The sequence below is a fragment of the Rhinopithecus roxellana genome, chromosome 10 (assembly GCF_007565055.1).
Source record: "Rhinopithecus roxellana isolate Shanxi Qingling chromosome 10, ASM756505v1, whole genome shotgun sequence".
NCBI classification, from domain to species: domain Eukaryota; kingdom Metazoa; phylum Chordata; class Mammalia; order Primates; family Cercopithecidae; genus Rhinopithecus; species Rhinopithecus roxellana.
This window is the reverse complement of record NC_044558.1, coordinates 15,938,764-15,958,169: the sequence shown is the minus strand read 5'-3', so window position 1 is coordinate 15,958,169 and position 19,406 is coordinate 15,938,764. Positions and strand designations below refer to the sequence as shown.

General features: G+C 39.4%; 1 protein-coding gene across 1 annotated transcript in view; it reads right to left on the bottom strand.

The window, feature by feature from the left end:
• Window positions 1–1,573: 1,573 nt before the first annotated feature.
• The window catches only part of C10H12orf60 (chromosome 10 C12orf60 homolog), a 105,689-nt gene continuing 87,856 nt past the window's right edge, over window positions 1,574–19,406 (bottom strand). The window contains exons 3-6 of the transcript XR_004059650.1: window positions 9,194–9,313; window positions 6,787–6,879; window positions 2,187–4,448; window positions 1,574–1,870 (exon numbers count right to left, since the gene is read on the bottom strand). The gene's annotated coding sequence lies outside the window, so the exon portion shown is untranslated. The remainder of the gene's footprint in view (window positions 1,871–2,186; window positions 4,449–6,786; window positions 6,880–9,193; window positions 9,314–19,406) is intronic.

The following is a 19,406-nucleotide window of genomic DNA, read 5'->3' as shown; positions in this document are numbered from 1 at the left end:
AATATACCAAGGCCGAAGAAGGGAAGAGGCTAAGTCAGCCAACAAGCGGTAATGTTAGGTGTTCATGGGAGGGCAGGGTGGTTTGTGGTAGGATATTTACATGATTGTGAAATACAAGAATGGTGGTGGGCGATAATATGATGTTGTCTTGTAAGGTGAGTGCTGATCAGTCAGAGAATCACTGCTCTGTTGAAGCCAGCTGATGTGTAGGAAAGAATGGTAGCCAATATAGTTAAAGCTGGAGATAATTATGCAAGCTAGACAGTGTTAAAATGGCAATTTACTAAAGGCTATTTATAGTTTGAGAACTGTCTTATGACCCTCTAGTTCCTCCCCTTTCTCATTTTTCAATTTTCTAAGTTGCAAAATATTCAGGTTCCTCAGGGTTTCCTTAAGAAGATTCACCATTTCTGTCTGTGTGATTCTAATTACAACTTTGTATCTTAGCCGTTTCTGGAAAGCTCATGTCACAAAGCACAATTTCTACATGCCTCTCAAAATGTCTGATTTTAAGTTCAATGTTATCAAATTCTAAGCAGAGATGGAAATTTTAGGAAAGAACTTAAAAGGACTCTGTAACTTGATAACTAACGAATGAATGAGGAAAGCTGTGATAACCATCAAGCAGGCTCTTAAAAGAAATGTATTTGGAAGAGCCATTATTAGTTATGATTCTTAGTCATCAAAAACAGAATAGAACCCAAACCACAGCAAAGGCTATTTTGTTCATAGAGCTAATACTAATTTCTCATCCTCCTCTACAAATTTCTATGGTTCTGTAAAAGACACCCCCCTTAAACAAAGATACTAAAAAATCCTTTGAGATCGTAGGTTTTATTTTATTTTATTTTTACTATAGAGAGATTGAGCCTCTAAGATCTGAACAAAGTGGTCACAGTTGTGTGAAAGGGAGGAAATTTCAAGGAAATGGAGAAATCTCCTAAGGATAAAGTCACTTTTCTAAGCAGCCGTTGTCTTCACCAATTACGGTGCTCAGCACTCAAAGGACTGTTAGTGTTTGGTTTAGTTGAAACATCCAGTCTTTTACCGTCTGCCATTGGAAAATGACTGTGCATTGGAAGAGTCAAGGAAGGAGTATCATTCACCATGAAGGGGCCCGTGAAAGAATCTGTCTCTTTAAGCATGAAGAGTTAAATTTTAAAACAATGAGTCTTAGAAATGAAGTGACTGTTCTGGTTCCAAACGTTGCACAGCTCCAAAATTAGCCCAACATGTTGAAGTAAATTAACTAGAAGCACCCTTTGTGAAAATGAACATAGTATTTAGTATTCATTTACTGTACAACTTCACTACATTTCAGTATTCATTTACTGTACAACTTTCCATTGTACATTTTGGGATTCATTTACTGTTACAACTTCTCTAATTCCTATTAATGGAGGGGGTTGGTGGGAGATCATGGCCCACTCTAAAGAAAATTAGAGGAGGGATATTTGGGTTCTAATCCTGACTTCCCTGTGAAACTCAGTATGCCATTTTGGGAATATCACCATATCTCGTTTTCTCCACAGGTCAAATAGAGTTCAAATTAATTTTCTTTTCTTTTTTTTTTACAATTTTTTTCACGAGATAGGGTCTCACTCTGTCACCCAAGGTGGGGTGCAGTGGTATGATCATAGCTGTAACCTTGAACTCCTGGGCTCAAGCAATCCTCCTGCTTCAACCTCCTGAGTAGCTGGGACAACAGGCACTTGCCACCACATCCAGCTCAAATTAATTTTTTGTCTCCTTAAAAGTTATACTGTAGGGATTAAGTGAGATGAGGAATGGAAAGCATTCTGAAATGTAAAAATACACGTTGACTTTGGCTTGGACTCAGACATTCCTTAAACACTGATTAAATACACACCTACCAGTCAGGCGCGGTGGCTCACACCTGTAATCCCAGCACTTTGGGAGGCCGAGGTGGGCGGATCACGAGGTCAGGAGATCGAGAGCATCCTAGCTAACACGGTGAAACCCCGTTTCTACTAAAAATACAAAAAACAAATAGCCGGGCGTGGTGGCGGGCGCCTGTAGTCCCAGCTACTCAGGAGGCTGAGGCAGGAGAATGGTGTGAACCCAGGAGATGGAGCTTGCAGTGAGCCGAGATGGCGCCACTGCACTCCAGCTTGGGTGACAGAGCGAGACTCCGTCTCAAAAAAACAAAAAACAAAAAAACACACCTACCTGCATCTAAATGCTGAAGTGCTACTGAAGGCACCCTAAAATGGCTGAGAAGGAGAGGGGAGAAACTGGATCATCTCCAAACACAGAGTCTACCAATTACTAAAGAGTTGATTGTGGGCCGGGCACCATGGCTCATGCTTGTAATCCCAGCACTTTAGGAGGCCGAGGCAGGGGGATCACAAGCTCAGGAGTTCGAGACCGGCCTGGCCAATGTGGTGAAACCCTGTCTCTACTAAAAGTACAAAAATTAGCCAGGTGTGGTGGGAGGCACCTGCAGTCCCAGCTATTTGGGAGGCTGAGGCAGGAGAATCACTTGAACCCAGGAGGCGGAGGTTGCAGTAAGCCAAGATCATGATATTGCACTCCAGCCTGGGTGACAGAGATGACGTCTCAAAAAAAAAAAAAAAAAAAAAAAAAAGAGATGATTGTGAATCTATGCTCAACTCTGTGCAAATTGAATTGTTGCCACATTTATGTTCCCAACACACAGGAGCCAAAACTAAATGTCCCCATTTGTAGGTACTGTCAGGTAATTTAGTGATACGTTGCTTTAATCTATGGCTGTGAACGGGAAGGTGAAAACATCTAATTTCTCTCAGTTTTCTCTACACAAAGTTATGGAGAAAATCCCATAAGGGTCCTTCCTAGCTCTAATCTCCTGAGTTTTGAAAACTGAAGGAAAAGAAGTTCAGAATTGATGGACTAACTAGTTCACGTCCCAGGCACCAGGCCAGACATTTTGCATCTCTATTGTCTCCTCATAATGAAAATAACTTCAGTTCGGTTAAGGCCAATGCAGCCTTAATCTACTGCTGGTTTGTAAATCCGTCACTCGCCCCAACTCAAGAGCAGCTGATTCTATTTCTGTCTGACTTTCTGTGCCAAAACTCAACCCCCAGTTTGTTTGGTTTTAATAAATTTATTCTGTTGTTACGGACATTGTGTAAAATGGAAAAAAACAAGTCTAGACTGGTTTTAGTTCAGGAAGTTAGGGCAGGGTCTCTTTATTAAAAATAAACATCCTCCTGCTTGCTTCCTTTTCACTTTTCTCACAAATCTGTTCCCAAAAGCCCTTGGAATCCGAGACTCCAACATGCAATGATTGCCCCAGATCTCTGTACTACACCTGACCCCTTCCTGAAATATTTGAAGCCGAGAATACAGGAAGTTCTTAAAGGCAACAATACAGGTTGTATGTGACACAAAATTAATGACCTGATAACTACCCTGATAGGATCTTTTGGCTTCCTATAATAAAACTTGGCACAATCATCCCAGCAAATAAGACATATTTTCAGTCTGAATCTCCTTGTTTTTTGGCACTCTCTGCCTTTCTAATTAAACATGGCGGCCTGCAACACTTCCTGTCCCTTCGAAACAGGAAAAGTTTCCTTGTCCCCCTCGCAGGGTGTGCGATGGAAGTGCAGCTCGCTTCTTCATTGTCCCACTGCTCAAACCACTAGGGGAGCGTAAAGACAGGCAGGTTGTGGGGGTCTGGCCCCATGGCAGTGTCTAGGGGTGAATGTTTACAGCTCCTGAAGCCCCAGTGGGTGTTACAGGGTACTCTTTTAGTTTAGCCGTCCGTAGTCGGCTTGCGTTAGCTCAATTAGACCCTCTACCTTCTCGCAGACAGAGGGCTTTCTGCATCCTGGGTTCTTGCCTTGGTGTACCACAAGAATCAGATCACACTTAGGCTTGGAGAACGAATGCAAGGTTTTACTGAATGGGAGTAGCTCTCAGAAGATGGGGGAGCCAGAAGGGAGATGGTTTTCCCCTGGAGTCAGGCTGATCAGCGGCCTGGACTCTCCTCCAACTGTCGGAGCCAAATTTGTATCATTCTGCTTCTGCCAGTTGGTGGCCTGCAGGTGTGCCAGTGCCAGTCAGTGCATTCCTCTCGTCGTCCAGCTGCCTCTGGTCTGCCTGCTAGGGTCTTGGGCATTTTTTATAGGCACAGGATGGGGGCGTGGCAGGCCAGGGTGATCTTGGGAAATGCAACAGTTGGGCAGGAAATGCCCGTCCTCACAAAGGTCTGTGGGCATGGAGCCCTAGGGAGGGACCACGCCCTCCTCTACCCAGCACTTGCATATCACCGATAGGGTATAACTCAATTCAGAGTCGAGTTTGTTTTCAGCCCTTGTCTTTTCCCCTTTGGGGTTTTCCTTTTTTTGGTGGGCCTGCCTCTTTCTTTTCTCCTCAGGGGATTTTGTGAAGTGTCATTAAAATACAAAAGCTTCTGATTAGTGAAGGACACAAGTGGCCTGCAAGAAGAAATACATTAATAAATATTTATTGTTCTTCAGCAAACACTTGGAAGAGCATAATGTGGCAGTTAGGCACAAAGGCTCTGGGATAGAGAACCTGAGTATTTACCAACCGTGTGAACCTTCACAAGTCTCATTTCTCTGTGCTCCAGTTTCTGCAATGTAAAGTGCGAATAGTAACAGAACTAACCTTATAGGCTTATTGTGAAGATTTAAATAAACAATACAAGTTAAGCACTTGGAAGGTGACTTGGCACAGAGCAAGCCTCAGTTATTACACTTGAGGAATATCCCAAAGCGCTCAGAAGTCACATACATCTCAAGCTTTCTGTGTTTTTTCTGTTTCTGGTCTGTGCTAAGTCACTAGCTGTTCATTCTACCTAGAATACACTCCCCACCTTCCCTCGCTGGCAGCCTCTCATCAGTCATCAAATGGGTCTCTCTGGAAATTCTCCATGCTCCTCGGCTCCCCTAACACATGGTGATACACCTGACTAATACAGAATTAATCACATCTTATTACTACCATTAATTTCTATATTTGTCTATTTTAAAAAAGCGTATAACACATACTGGGAACTCAATATATAGTTTAAATATCTCTGGGGTACATCCAAACACTAGTTCCCCATAGCTTCCTTCTGCCACCCTGTTCATGCTGATCTGAAAATGTGTGAACACGTGACAGTGACCAGCCAGAAAGCACAGAGCTGTCTGGGGGCATGAAGAAGGTCTTTGAGCACAGAGCTGGGGGACAGCAAGTGGGGACTTGAGCCTCAGGACCAGAAACTGAGCAGTTCAAGAGATTCCACAGAGTTTATCTTTTCAGTTTCAAAACTTAGTTTACTTACTTTCACGAATGAATTTGTCATAACCTATTGGTTTTCTCCCCTAAGAAACTGTGTGTGTGTGTGTATGTGTGTGTGTGTGTGTGTGTGTGTGTGTGTGTATGTGTGTTTCCCTAGGAAGACCATACAAATTAGCCCCCTATGGGCCAAATAACGTTTTGGAATTTAGCTAGTTAACTAAAGAACCTTTGGGAATTGTAAGCTTAGGTTAGAACAAGGCATTTACTCATGTAAGTAAACAATATAAGAAAACAAAAGTTTTTTATAAATGAATGTTTTAATAATGAATAAGAATATAATAATAAATAAGAAATGAGTAAGGAACAGGACCAATACCTGAAAAGGCGAAAGAGAAGACAGATAAAAACAAAAGTAAACAAAGAAACTAAAGCTTTTTCCCCTGTGAAATAACAAGACACAAAATGTGGTTTCAGTATCTCCCTCTCTCTCTCTTTCTTTCCTCTCCTCTTACCGGCTCCTAGCTAGTGTGGCTCTGGGGAAGATCACAGAAGCCCTAGGAGGTAAAGGACATAAACTATGTAACCAACAACTTAGATTAATCAAATCAACAAATATGTAAAGCGGTGTGGAGTCATGAAGAGAGCTCAGATCTGAGTTCTGATCATAACCCCAGCATGTATTGGTTCTACCTCTGAGCAGGTGAGACTTTCCAAGCCTAAAACGGAGGTAACACCCATACCTGGAAAGGTTTCTGTGAATACTAGAAATAGTATAGGTAAGGTAATTAGGCATTTAATAAATAATAGATATTCTCATTTTATTAGCCTAACCAAGTATATAAAGCAACGCAAATAAAACACGGTTCCCAACTTCAAGCAGGTTCACAGGTAATAAACATGTGATGCACTGCATTTAAAAATAGGACTGAAACACCTCAGGTAACTGTTTCCTGAAAATCCATTAGAAATTTTTCAAAAGCAAAAGAAGAGAAAGATTCTTTAAACTTTCTCAGGGGAGGGGGCAAAATGCTTAGGACGTATAAAAGGTTGCAAAATTTGCCTCCTAAAACAAACATGCTATAATGACTTGGCATTTTGTTAGAAAATAGATTTTTACCCAAATATTTCTCAGGCTAATGAAATGCTGTGTCAGTGGTCACATGTCCACAGAAAACAGAATTGATACTGGCAGGCAAAGGTGGGAAAAGGCATTCCAAAAGAATGGAGTGGTGTACTGCAAAGGACCTGGGTGTCTGAAATGATCCTGAGCTTTTAATCACGTCCCCCACAGCTACCCAGCCCCACTGGAAGAAACTCCTGACACTCTTGTTTATTCGGAGCTACCTTTCAGACTTTTTTCCATTTTCTTATAACCTTGCACTAGGCCTAGAAGCCTATTGCTGATCTCAGCTCTCGACTTCCTGCCCCATTTCCCATCTACAGTCTCACACTCTAAGATCCAACATATAACATAGTTTCCCTGGTTCTATTCCTTGGTCCTCTTCCTTGATAACAATTTTAACTTACCTCTTACATTGTATCTGTTTCTGGTCCCTCCAGAGGACTCAGCCTGATCCCTTGAGACTATGAGGACTAGAGTTCATGTTGAATCCTTGGTCCCTAAAGAGAGAATGGAAAAAGACAAGGAAAACACAAGATATTTGTAAATTAATTTGCCCGAAGCAGAGTATTTGGGAAGTTGAGTGGTTAAAAACATTGGCAAAATTTTTTGCAAAATTACAGAGTTCTTTCCACATTGCCTCTCTCATAAAATGCTTCGTGTTTGCCAAATTATATTAGCTGAGAAGACCCATGGCCCACCAAAGGCACAGTGACAGCCTGAAGCTGTGGATCTGAGGTTATGCCAGGTCACTGAACTGCCTGTGTAGCCAAAGTCAGCCTCCAGGGTGAGAAGGATTTTCTGTTGTCTGCTTAAAGAGGAGCACAAAAGTATTTATGGCTACAGTCATGTTTCTGACAACAAACCCAATTATAAGCCAACATTAAGGAAGTGATTTAGCAATACTTTTAGTGTGTGTTGGTCACACAACAAATATGTATTGATCGCCTACTCTGTGCAAATCAACCCAATGGACTTACGTGGTTTAAACTCTCTCTATATAATTCAATTTTATTGATATTGTGCAATACATTGTTTGGTCTTATTACCGTGACTCGTGAAAGAGTCAAAAAAGAATAAGCAAAGGGAAATAATGGTCATTTGCTCCTAAAGGCTCATTTCTTTCATCTATCCCTGAGTACCAAATGGTTGGTTCTATGGTGGAAGATAGGTGGGACCCATTTAGGGAAAACGGTATTGCCATTAATTTTGAAAAAATAAATCGAAGTGTTTTATTTGCATGGGATGATGACTCTCAAATTTGCATTTTCAACTAAGATTAAACACGGAACTCCTACTGCTTACTCTTTCTTTCTATCTAGATATCACAGAAACGTCTCAACTCTTTATACTGCTTATATGTCTCCCTGCAAACTGTGAACTGCTCTAGATTAGCATCAGTTGTGCAATCCAGAACAAAGGACCCATGCTTGACACCAGACCTTTACCCCTGCATTCGCTGGTTCACCACCACCTTCTAGAGAATTTCCATATCCCTCTTCTTCCTTCTTCCTCTTACACTTCATCTTGGTGTAAGTCATGATCACTTCTTACCTGAGCTGCTGCAATTCCCGACCCCAGCTGATCTCCCTACATTAACTCTTACCACTCTCTAATCTATTCTCCGCAGTGCTTCCAGATTCATTTATAAAAAACACAATCTGTTTATGTCTCTCTTGTCCTTCTTAAAGTTCTTAATCATTTCCAATCACTTACAGATCTGTTTAAAAAATCAGTTCTTTTGCATTTTTACATGGACCTGCCTAAATCCCCTGCCTCATCATGTGTCTTTTAATACTTCGAGCCTTGTTCCACCTTACAGCTTACATGATTACTGTTCCTTCAGCCTGTAAGACTCTCTCTTTCTGGTCTTACTTCCCCCTTTATCCATTTAACTCTCATTTATACTTCAAATTGCAAATCAAACATGCTTTTTAAGAGTTTTTTTTTCTAACCCCCTAAACTAAGTCTGGATCCTCTGTCATGTGCTTTCCTAACTCTCTATACTTTTCCTTCATTAACTTTATCAAATTTCATAATTGCACATTTTTATGATGATCTCATTCCATAAAACTGTGTGTCCCACCAGGGTAGTGATCTACCCATCTTGTTCATTAACACAGTACAGCGCATAGATGAACATCTATTGGGGGTGGGTAGGGTAAGCTAATCCAGACAAACATCCTAATAATAAGTGAACTGAAGATTATGTGAAATCAGTGCAGACCCTCAAAGTAACTCCTCTGATGCTTCTGTTTCCTTTTAGCATCTGCCACTACCTCATATAAAATTATTTACTTATTTTACTACTTTAGTGTTTGTCTCCTCTATCAAGCTGACCTCAGCCTTTTGAAACAGCATTAGAAGAAACCAGAAAATCGTGAAAAAGAATCTTCAAAGTATGAGGGAAACCAAGTTTCAAATTAAAATTGTATTTCTAACTAAACTATCATTTCAGAGGAAAGACAAAATAAGTCTATTTTTAGACAACTATCGTGATTGCTTACCACTCACAAACCCCTGTTGATAGAAGCTTTACTTCAGAAAATTGTACAATGATAGAAAAAATTGAATGCAAAGAGATTGTAAGCATGCATGTAAATCAAAGCACATGATGACTGTATAAAGTATTAAGGATAATTGTGAGTAATTACAGCAGTGCTTTAATTGTCATTAAAACATTTAAACTTTCTTGTATTGCTCAAGGGGTACATAGAAGTATTGATTAATTTTTTATTGTGTTAAAAATATAGATGTTAATAATTCAAAGAAACTCTCTTAAAAAATTGATAAGCTGGGTGTGGTGACATTCACCTGTGATCCCAGATACTCAGGAGGCTGAGGGGAGGATCCCTGGAGGCCAAGAGTGCAAAGCTGCAGTGAGCTATGATCACATCATTGTACTCCAGCCTAGACAGCTGGGCAAAACTTTGTCTCCAAAACAAACAAAGAAATAAAAATTTAGTGATTCCTCAAGGATCTAGAACTAGAAATACCATTTGACCCAGCCATCCCATTACTGGGGATATACCCAAAGGATTATAAGTCATGCTGCTATAAAGACACATGCACACGTATGTTTATTGCGGCACTATTCACAATAGCAAAGACCTGGAATCAACCCAAATGTCCATCAGTGACAGATTGGATTAAGAAAACGTGGCACATATACACCATGGAATACTACGCAGCCATAAAAAGGATGAGTTCGTGTCCTTTGTAGGAACATGGATGCAGCTGGAAACCATCATTCTCAGCAAACTATCACAAGAACAGAAAACCAAATACCGCATGTTCTCACTCATAGGTGGGAATTGAACAATGAGATCACTTGGACACAGGAAGGGGATCATCACACACCGGGTCCTATTGTGGGGAAGGGGGAAGGGATAGCATTAGGAGATATACCCAATGTAAATGACGAGTTAATGGGTGCAGCACACCAACATGGCACATGTATACATATGTAAAAAACCTGCACGTTGTGCACATGTAACCTAGAACTTAAAGTATAATAAAAAAAATAAAAATTTAGATATTATATGTAAAATTTACAAATTAATAAAGGGATACAATTAAATAAAGAAGTCTCACATAAACCAATAGAAGGATGAAATTACTTTTTAAAAAATATGCATTAAAGGCTTAGCAAATAAAAGCACAAAATAATATCTTAGAAATAAACCAAAATATTATAATGACAATAAATGTAAATTACTTTGATTTTAAAATTCTATTGATAAGCATTAACAAGACAGTTAAATAAGATATAAGGATTTATAAAAATATAAACAAAAGCGTTAGAAAATAACAGCAACCAAATACTTCGCTAAAGAAAATTGTTAAAGTGAAATTTAATTAATATAAGTTACTATAAACTTTAAGGGAGAAAGCACTGTTATAGACAAGAGACACATTGAATGACAACTGAAGGAAAAATTAACTGGGAGTCCATAAAAATTCTCAATTTATATGTAGTACCTAAAAGTATATCCTCAAAATATATAAAGCAACATTGGAAAAATTGCAAGATTTGAAAAAGCTATAATTAGAACTACAGATTTTAATCATTAATGAGCTAATCAAGCACACAAAAATAATTTAATAAACCAAGGAAGCTTTGAGTAATACAATTAATTAACAAGCTTGCCAAAAGCATTTATACAGTTTTGCATCCAATAACTAAAGAATAAACTTTTATGCAAATATGAAAACTTTATAAAAATTGACCATGTATTAGGCCATAAAAAGCCTTGAAAAATATCAAAGAATAAATTTAATAATCATCACATTCTCTAACTAATATGCAATAATTCTAGGAATCAATATCAAAATATTTTAAAACCTATGCATTTAGCAAGTTATAAACACTACTAAATAATTTGTAAGTCATAAAAGAAGCAATATTTAATATATTTTTTAAATTTAACGATTTCTCTTTTATATAAACTGTACCAGAGAATAGAAAAAAGAAGAAAGTCTCTGCAACTGATATTATAAGGCTAGCATAATTTTTCTATCAAAATAGGGCAAGAATAGTATAATAAAAGAAATTTATTTCAAACCTTGCTGTATCTTGTATCTTAAATTTTTCTCTTAGAGACCTCATATTAGGCCTCCCCACCTAAATGGTGAGTTTGGCCCATTTACATGAATTAGAATTGCCACTATATTAGGACTACTTTAGGACTACTTTCTGCAGTAAAATACTTTTTACATAATTGATGAAAGATTTTCCCATGTACTTACGATTATTTGTTTATAAGACTTTTTATCCCTCTATCAAGTGTAATTTTCTTGAGGAAAGATATCAACTCTAACAGTATTTGGCATACAATAGACAGTTTGTGTTTGTAGAATAGAGCAAATGAATGAAATATTATGATTATGCTCAGAAATTCCCATCATGGATACGTTAACTTGTTTTTATAAATTCAGTTTAGCAAATAATTATTAAGTGCTTACTATTTGCCAGGCAACATAGCATGTGTTATATTGGAATACAATTATGAGTTGAACATAATCTTCACTCTTTAGATATCTATAATCTAATATAAACAATATATACACAAACACATAAATATGCACACAGAGAACTAGTCTAAGTCAAGTAAAGTCCAAGGCATGAAAGCCTCTAGTGTCCCTCTGGACAAAATCAGTTGACACCTCTAAGCCTCCATTTTCCCATAAGAACTTTGTAAAAATAAATTATATTATTTATATCAAGGTAATACTTTATATTTTATAGTCATGTGCATGTGTGAATTTTTATTATAGATTTGCTCAGTTGTTTGCATACGTTTTATTCCTGGTCCTCTTCAAAGATGCCTATATGAGTAATAGAAATTGCCTTCTTTTATGCATGTATTTTATTTTTTAAATATCCGTGCATGCTGTTAGTAATAATTTTTTGCCTTAAAACATCTTTTAGGCCCTAGATAGTTTAAAATAATATGCTAAGGCCTATATAAATTTATTTAGAGAATCACTGAAGTGTTTTAATTTCCTTTTCTTTCTTGGTCTTTTCTTGCAGGACACTTGAAACACCTTAGGGTTCTTTAACTGCCATGTGTTTGAGCAATTAATTCTAATCTTACACCATATGGAAACCATTCCTACCAGTCAGCCTTGCCAAACCTATTCATGGCAGCTTATGCTGTTGCTATCTTTTTGTGCAACAGAAAGACACGCTGGCAAGATGAGCAGTGAGTCAGATATTTTACTTATCTTTAAACCTACACAGGAAAAATCCCAGCCAGATAAACTGTGTCTGGCCCTAGAAAGGGTGAGTCCAGCCACAAAGCATAATTTAGAGATCAAATGTAGGCACTGAGAAATCCAAACAAAATTGCCAGATTAGTTAAAGTCAAAACTGACCTCCAGTTGTTCCAGGAACATTTTTATTTTTGCACCATTGTCCATTTGATTTATTTCTGGCAACAAAATGCTAAGTGTTGAAACGCTGCTGTTCTCGAGAGTCCATGGTACAGAGATGAGCCAGTATTTGTATCGGAGTTCGTACTCCTTCCCAAGAATTCCTGGCTTTGAAACACATATCCCCAGAAATCCTCTACCTCCCGCGCTGACCCTGTGAGAAACATCATATGGCATCGTCATCTGAGGATCAGAAGAAAGTACTGAAATTTATTCCAACAAATACAGCACAACTTCTCGGAAAAGGAAAAGTGATACAAAATCCTCTTCCTTTCAGCTATTTGGTAAATGTTCTGCAAACACGCAAAATTTGCAGAGAGAAGTCTTGGGATAGCTATACTCTTTTTCGCAAATTAACTTTTTGTTTATTACTTATAAATAATACATACATACTTTTCATTTTCAAACTAAAAATTGTGCTTTGTTTTAAGCAATCTGGCATAGATAAGAGGCTTGTTTTGATGGACCAGAACAAAAAGTGGAGAAAACAAAGAAATAAAACACTACTTAATAAGTATTAGCTATTCCTATTACTGTCATGAAAAAGTTATTAAATCAAGTAATTCTCTCCCTTGGCAGTCTTTCAAATATTCTTGTTTTCTTTTCATCGAACTTCTAATATTCCTAGTGCTCTTCTCAGGATCGGCTTCTTTACACAATTTTATATGGCATACATACGTCCACTCCTGCTTAATCAATATGTGAAAATACAGATGCAAAGAAAAACACGTAAGGGGAGACTTTATATCCACACACAGTAAGGGACTGTTTCTTATTTTACCCTTCCAGAGGAATTATTGCTATTCAAGTCATTTCACTAAGATTTTTCTTTAAAAAGGGTGAATTTTTACAGGTATTTTGTCATAATTTAATTTTACGACATTATCTGGAAGCTTCTCAGGAATATTGCTATTCCATAAAAAGGATAATCATTTAATTTAGTAGTTGGATTGCTGCAAAAGTCAAGGGTAAAAAATAATAGTGAAATAGCATTTTTCTTTTATTTGACATACAATGTAATGATTTAGCATTTCAAATTACAGCAATTTCCTATCTTCACAAAAGGCAGAGACGTTTCAGTTAAAGTTCTTAGACTGCTGTAGTGGGTTGTTAAGGGTAACTTCATTGAGCTTTTGTGGTGTTTAAACACTGCAGTGGGTTTGTAGGATCAGCTCAGTTCAAGAAACATAAATAAGCACTTACTGTGTGCCAGATGATGTGTAAGAAATAGAGAATACAAAGATGAAAAAGATACAATCCCTGACATCCCTTGTGGAGCTTAACATTCTGCATTGAAATCCAGTAAGATCAATGAAAAAGTATCATGACTAGGATGAGAAAACTGAGGCATCTAACTGAAAATGCAATTCAGCAAGAGAATTCTCTCTTCTTTCAGCAAGAAAGAAGTCTTTCTAGAGATGACAGTTTCCTAGATAATGAGTCAGAATCTTTTGGGTAAATGAGTATGGGGTGAGGAAGAAGAGGAGACAGGTGATTGTACCGTGAATAGCTGGGAGGAGTGTGTGCACAAGACGGGGCACAGAAATTCCTGTAATTCAAAAAAGAAAGTATGTGCCAGTAAAGAAAAAAAAGTGCTAAGGGAGGCCGGGCATGGTGGCTCACGCCTGTAATCCCAGTACTTTGGGAGGCCGAGGCAGGTAGATCATGTGAGGTCAGGACCAGCCTGACCAACACGGTGAAACCCTGTCTCTACTAAAAACACAAAATTAGTCGGGCGTGGTGGCACATGTCTGTAATCCCAGCTACTCAGGAGGCTGAGGCAGGAGAATTGCTTGAACCGGGGAGGTAGCGATTGCAATGAGCCGAGATCGCGCCATTGCACTCCAGCCTGGGCAACAGAGCAAAACTCCGTCAAATTAAAAAAAAAAAAAAAGTGGAAGGGATTTTTTGAAGGAAGGAGAAATAACACCTGGTTGAGAAGCTTATGTAAAACATCATGTAGCAGGTGATATTTGAGCTAAGCCTTAAAAGATATCCAACGTTCCTATAGACAGAGACAGGGAGGCAGAAAAAGAGGATACCAGAAAATGAGCACACGTGTGATAGCAAACACTGAAGGGTGTGTCAGGAACAAGTTGCTCAGTTTGGCTAGAGGATGGGTGACATGAAGGGAAATCGTGAAAGAAATGAATGGGAAAGACAACTGGGAAGTAACAATTAATGAGCACCTACTACATCACAGACACCTGCTGGGTATTTTACAAAGACTTCCTCATTAAATCTTTACAACAATTTGCAAAAGAATTATCGCTCACATGTTACAGTGGAAAAAATGACTTATTCAGGGTCATGCAATTAGTTATGCACTGCATTAATAATAATAATAGCTACTTTCATGGAATGTTTACTATATGCCACCACTGGACTAGCCAGGCTCTCACATGGATTATCTCATTTAATCCTCATTACAACTCTGTAAGCTACTTTCCATTATCGCCCACATTTTATTAGATGAAGAAAATCAGGATTTGAGAGACAGCAGAGATCATTCAGTGACAAATGGAGTGGCATTCACATGTTCTTTTCCACTCTCTCATTATGGCACCAGAGAATTTAGGTTGCATGTGAATTTGAGAAGGATGTCAGCTTAATTCTGTAAGCAATGAGAAGTTGTTGTGTGTCTTCATAAAAGATGACTGGCCGGGCGCGGTGGCTCAAGCCTGTAATCCCAGCACTTTGGGAGGCCGAGACGGGCGGATCACGAGGTCAGGAGATCGAGACCATCCTGGCTAACACGGTGAAACCCCGTCTCTACTAAAAATACAAAAACTAGCCGGGCGAAGTGGCGGGCGCCTGTAGTCCCAGCTACTCGGGAGGCTGAGGCAGGAGAATGGCGTAAACTCGGGAGGCGGAGCTTGCAGTGAGCTGAGATCTGGCCACTGCACTCCAGTCCGGGCGACAGAGCGAGACTCCGCCTCAAAAAAAAAAAAAAAAAAAAAAAAAAAAAAAAAAAAAAAAAAAAAAAGATGACTAAGAGCCAGAGGCTAAGCTCAAAGAACGTGCTGTCCAGTACAGGAGCAAGACAAACAAGCGTTCGTATCAGATTCTCATCCTTCCTAATCCCTCACCCCAGCCTGCATCCAGTCCCCTGCCCTCCTATTGCCATCCCAAAACAGGATAAGACCAAAAATTGCATCTTGTTCCCTTCAGCTTATTGTCTCTTCCTTTTGATTCTATTCTTCTTCCCACTGGTTTATGGCTGACCAAAAGACAAAGAACCCCAATGAAAACTCCCTTTATCCTCTCAACAAAATAAAAGTCTCTTTCAAAATTCCACAAATGGCATGAAAAAAATTAACATGGGATTATGAGAAAACAGGAAACACAGAGACTGATAGACTAGAAAAACTGGAGTCAGAGCAAGGCCCCCGAGATCCAGACGAACTCTGGTGACAGGACCACTTAAACAAACGCCAGCAGGCGGAGCGGAAATAGATTTCCACAGTCAGCCCAGCCAACATTTCACTGCATTTTTTTCCATCAGGGAGAAATCAGATGTGGAAACAGTCTCTTATTGCACAGCCTGTTCACTTCTTAGCTTGGTCAGGAAAGGCATTCCCTGTGCTTTTCTCTCTCTCATGTTAACCTGGACATTTTTCCTTTGTGTCCTCTCTAAACTTCCTTTTGTGAATTTCATTTCCATGGTTTGCAATGACTAGGCGGGGAGACAAAGGAGAGGAGTTGCCGAGTTGCTGATCCCTTCCACGAGGGGGACAGTTTTCTCTCACTGACCAAATCCTGGCTGAAAAGATTGACTTTCTTCTCCTAAGGACTTCAAAGTATATCAGCATCCAACTCAAATGAATGAAGTTATTTGACTACAACTGGGAAACAACAGCAGACATGGCCTTTTGGCAGGTAGTTATTTGAATGCAGCTTTTAAAAGGCATCTTGCTAGTGGTTTGTTGGCTGAGGGCTGGACATCCAAACACCAATCAGCCCTAGAAACACTTGCAAAATTGCATTAAGAACAAAGTGTTCCTTCAAACGCTGAATTATATAATTTCTCTATCGGGTTTATTCATTTCAGGGATGAAATAATTTAGAAACACAAAATTTACAGGTCTATTCCAGCTCTTCTGTTTAAAAAGGCAAATGCCAAAAAAAAAAAAAAAAAAAAAAAAAAAAAGACAAATGGCTCGCTCAACAGGAACCCAGCCATTGGGTGGCCATATCAGAACTACGCTGAGCTTCAGCCAGTTCCACGGTTCCCACTGGACAAGGCCTTGCTGATTCAATCCCTCCCATGTTTTGCATTCTCTCCTCTGCTTTGGTTTTCAGCAATCTATTCCCTTGATACCGGGGGAAAGTGGAAGCAACACTAGACCAGTGGAGTTGAACCACACTATTGTGTGTGTGTGTGCTCCATGGCATGACATGTATGTAGGCAATTAAGCTAGGAGCTCTGCAGGTATTGCCTTATTCAATTCATCTAACAGTCTTCTGAGTTAGAGTCCCCTAACATTTAGTGAGCACACCTACTATGTTGCAGACACTTATAATCCCTACCTGTGTCACCGAGGCTCAGGATCTTAAACAACATATCAAATGCCACACGCAGAATAACCAGCAGAGGCCAGGCGCAGTGGCTCACGTCTGTAATCCCAGCACTTTGGGAGACCAAGGCAGGCGGATCACTTGAGGCCAGGAGTTTCAGACCAGCCTGGCCAACATGGTGAAACCCCATCTCTACTAAAAAATACAAAAAATTAGCTGGGGTTGGTGGCACGTGCCTATAGTCCCAGCTACTAGGCAGGCTGAAGCAGGAGAATCACTTGAACCTGGGAGGTGGAGGTTGCAAGGAGCAGAGATTGTGCCACTGCACTCCAGCCTTGGCGACAGAGCAAGACTCCATCTCAAAAGAAAAAAAAGAAAAAGAAAAGGCAACAGAGCTTGAAGTCAAATCCAGGCTTTCTTATCCTAAAAACTACATCCTTTGGCCAGCTTCTACAGAGCCTGTCTTTAGAGTCCTATCAAGATTATGTGATGATTATTTGTTAGAGTAGCTACCAAAAGTATGGAGAGAATACCCAGATGAAGGGAAGCTGGGGAATACTCACTCCCCTCCACCATCTGCTTTTTTGTTGTTGTTATTGTTTTTAGAGAGCAACAGAACAGATGAACTGGGTGCAGGCTGGAATATGGAAGGAACATGGCAGATTTGACTCATATGGCTACCAGATATTCTTCTAGTTAATTTATTACCTAAACTTAAAATCACCCTAAGTAAGATTTAAATTTCCATTTCAAGGAAGTACCCTTAGGTTAGACACGGGGTCCATTCAGATACGTACCTCTGACTAAACGATTTCAAAGATAGCATATTTTCATTTCTCATGTCAGCGTTAAAAGTTATCATCGACTATTTTTAACTTCATTTGGTAACGAATGTTATGTTTACTTAACTTTTAAAAATTATTCTCTGTTGTTTAAAGCATTACTTCTATCTTCCCTAAAACTGCTTCTTATAACTCATACCAGTGGTATCAAGTTCTTGGGTACTGTGATTTGGTGAATTAAGCTATCATTCTCTCTATTCCCTTCACGTCTTCACATGTGGTAAACATAATCCCACTCTGCTTCCATCTCACTCCTAGAGACATCATGTCATTGTTCTCGTATCCCCTCTCCTCACCAATCCTACCTTTAAGATCCTGTTTCTGCCAATAACCAATATCCCCTGCAATTCCTGCAAGTTACTTGACTCCATTTCTTGGGGTTGTAAATGTCCTGAATATAAAAAGGAGTATTTTTATTTTGGTGATTTGAAATAATGAAAGGAGATTATGAGGATATCCCAAAGTGTGGGATGACGGTAGAACAAATATAAAAGGGCGCCTTCCTTTCCAGCTGAGACCATGGTACTGCAGGAGAAATTCCTCGGACTTTCTCTTGATCGCACCTCATCCAGAAAAGGCAGCAAGAGTCTGATGAATAAATAGCCAGCCTTTAGTCAAAACATCTTCATCTTTAGTCAAGACAGGAGACATAGAACCTGCTCTCTATTTTGCTTTGAGTTGACAGAGCATTTTATAAATTAAGCCGAGATTTCCACTTTTCTGGGGTGGGGAGGGGGGAGTGGTCTAAGTAACTATAGAAATTGGCCTTGTGGGTACTGAAAGACGACATTCTTAATATGTCAAATACACCAAACCAGATGACAGCAAACATCAGCGTTCACAGACTGCGTGAGACTTGGTGATTCCTGAAGGAAGCTGAAAGGTTTTGGAAAGTACCATATTTGAGTTGCAGCTTGTTTGGGCAGATGTGTAGTGTGCAGTGTACTGGAGAGAGAAACAGGGGACTTAGGATCCAATACTAAACCTATCCCTGTCTCCGTTTTTATAAGTCATTTGACTTACTGGGCTTAAGTGTATGTAGATCTTTAATTCGTATTGCACTATTTTAAAGGATATTGACAAAAGTATCATTTTAAATGCATGTATCTTAATTTTGTGTAATTTTGTCTCTAGCTATGAAATTGGAAACTCAAGGGACCCTGTAAGATGCAATCACAAAATTATTTAAGCAGGTGTCGGAACCTGGAGGGATCTTGCATGATTGTATTGTTATTAAAAACATATGATTTGACATCAAACAGTCCTGTGTTTTGATCCTGTCTTTGACATTTAGTTGTTGTGTGACCTTGGATAAACTATTTTACCTCTTTGAGCTTCTATTTTCTTATATATGAGATGTAGGTCATTATACTTAACTTATAGGATTATTATTTTTTTTTTTTTTTTTTTTTTTTTTTTTTTTTTTTTTTTTTTTTTTTTTTGAGACGGAGTCTGGCTCTGTCACCCAGGCTGGAGTGCAGTGGCCGGATCTCGGCTCACTGCAAGCTCCACCTCCCGGGTTTACGCCATTCTCCTGCCTCAGCCTCCCGAGTAGCTGGGACTACAGGCGCCCGCCGTCTCGCCCGGCTAGTTTTTTGTATTTTTTTAGTAGAGACGGGGTTTCACCGTGTTAGCCAGGATGGTCTCGATCTCCTGACCTCGTGATCCACCCGTCTCGGCCTCCCAAAGTGCTGGGATTACAGGCTTGAGCCACCGCGCCCGGCCACTTATAG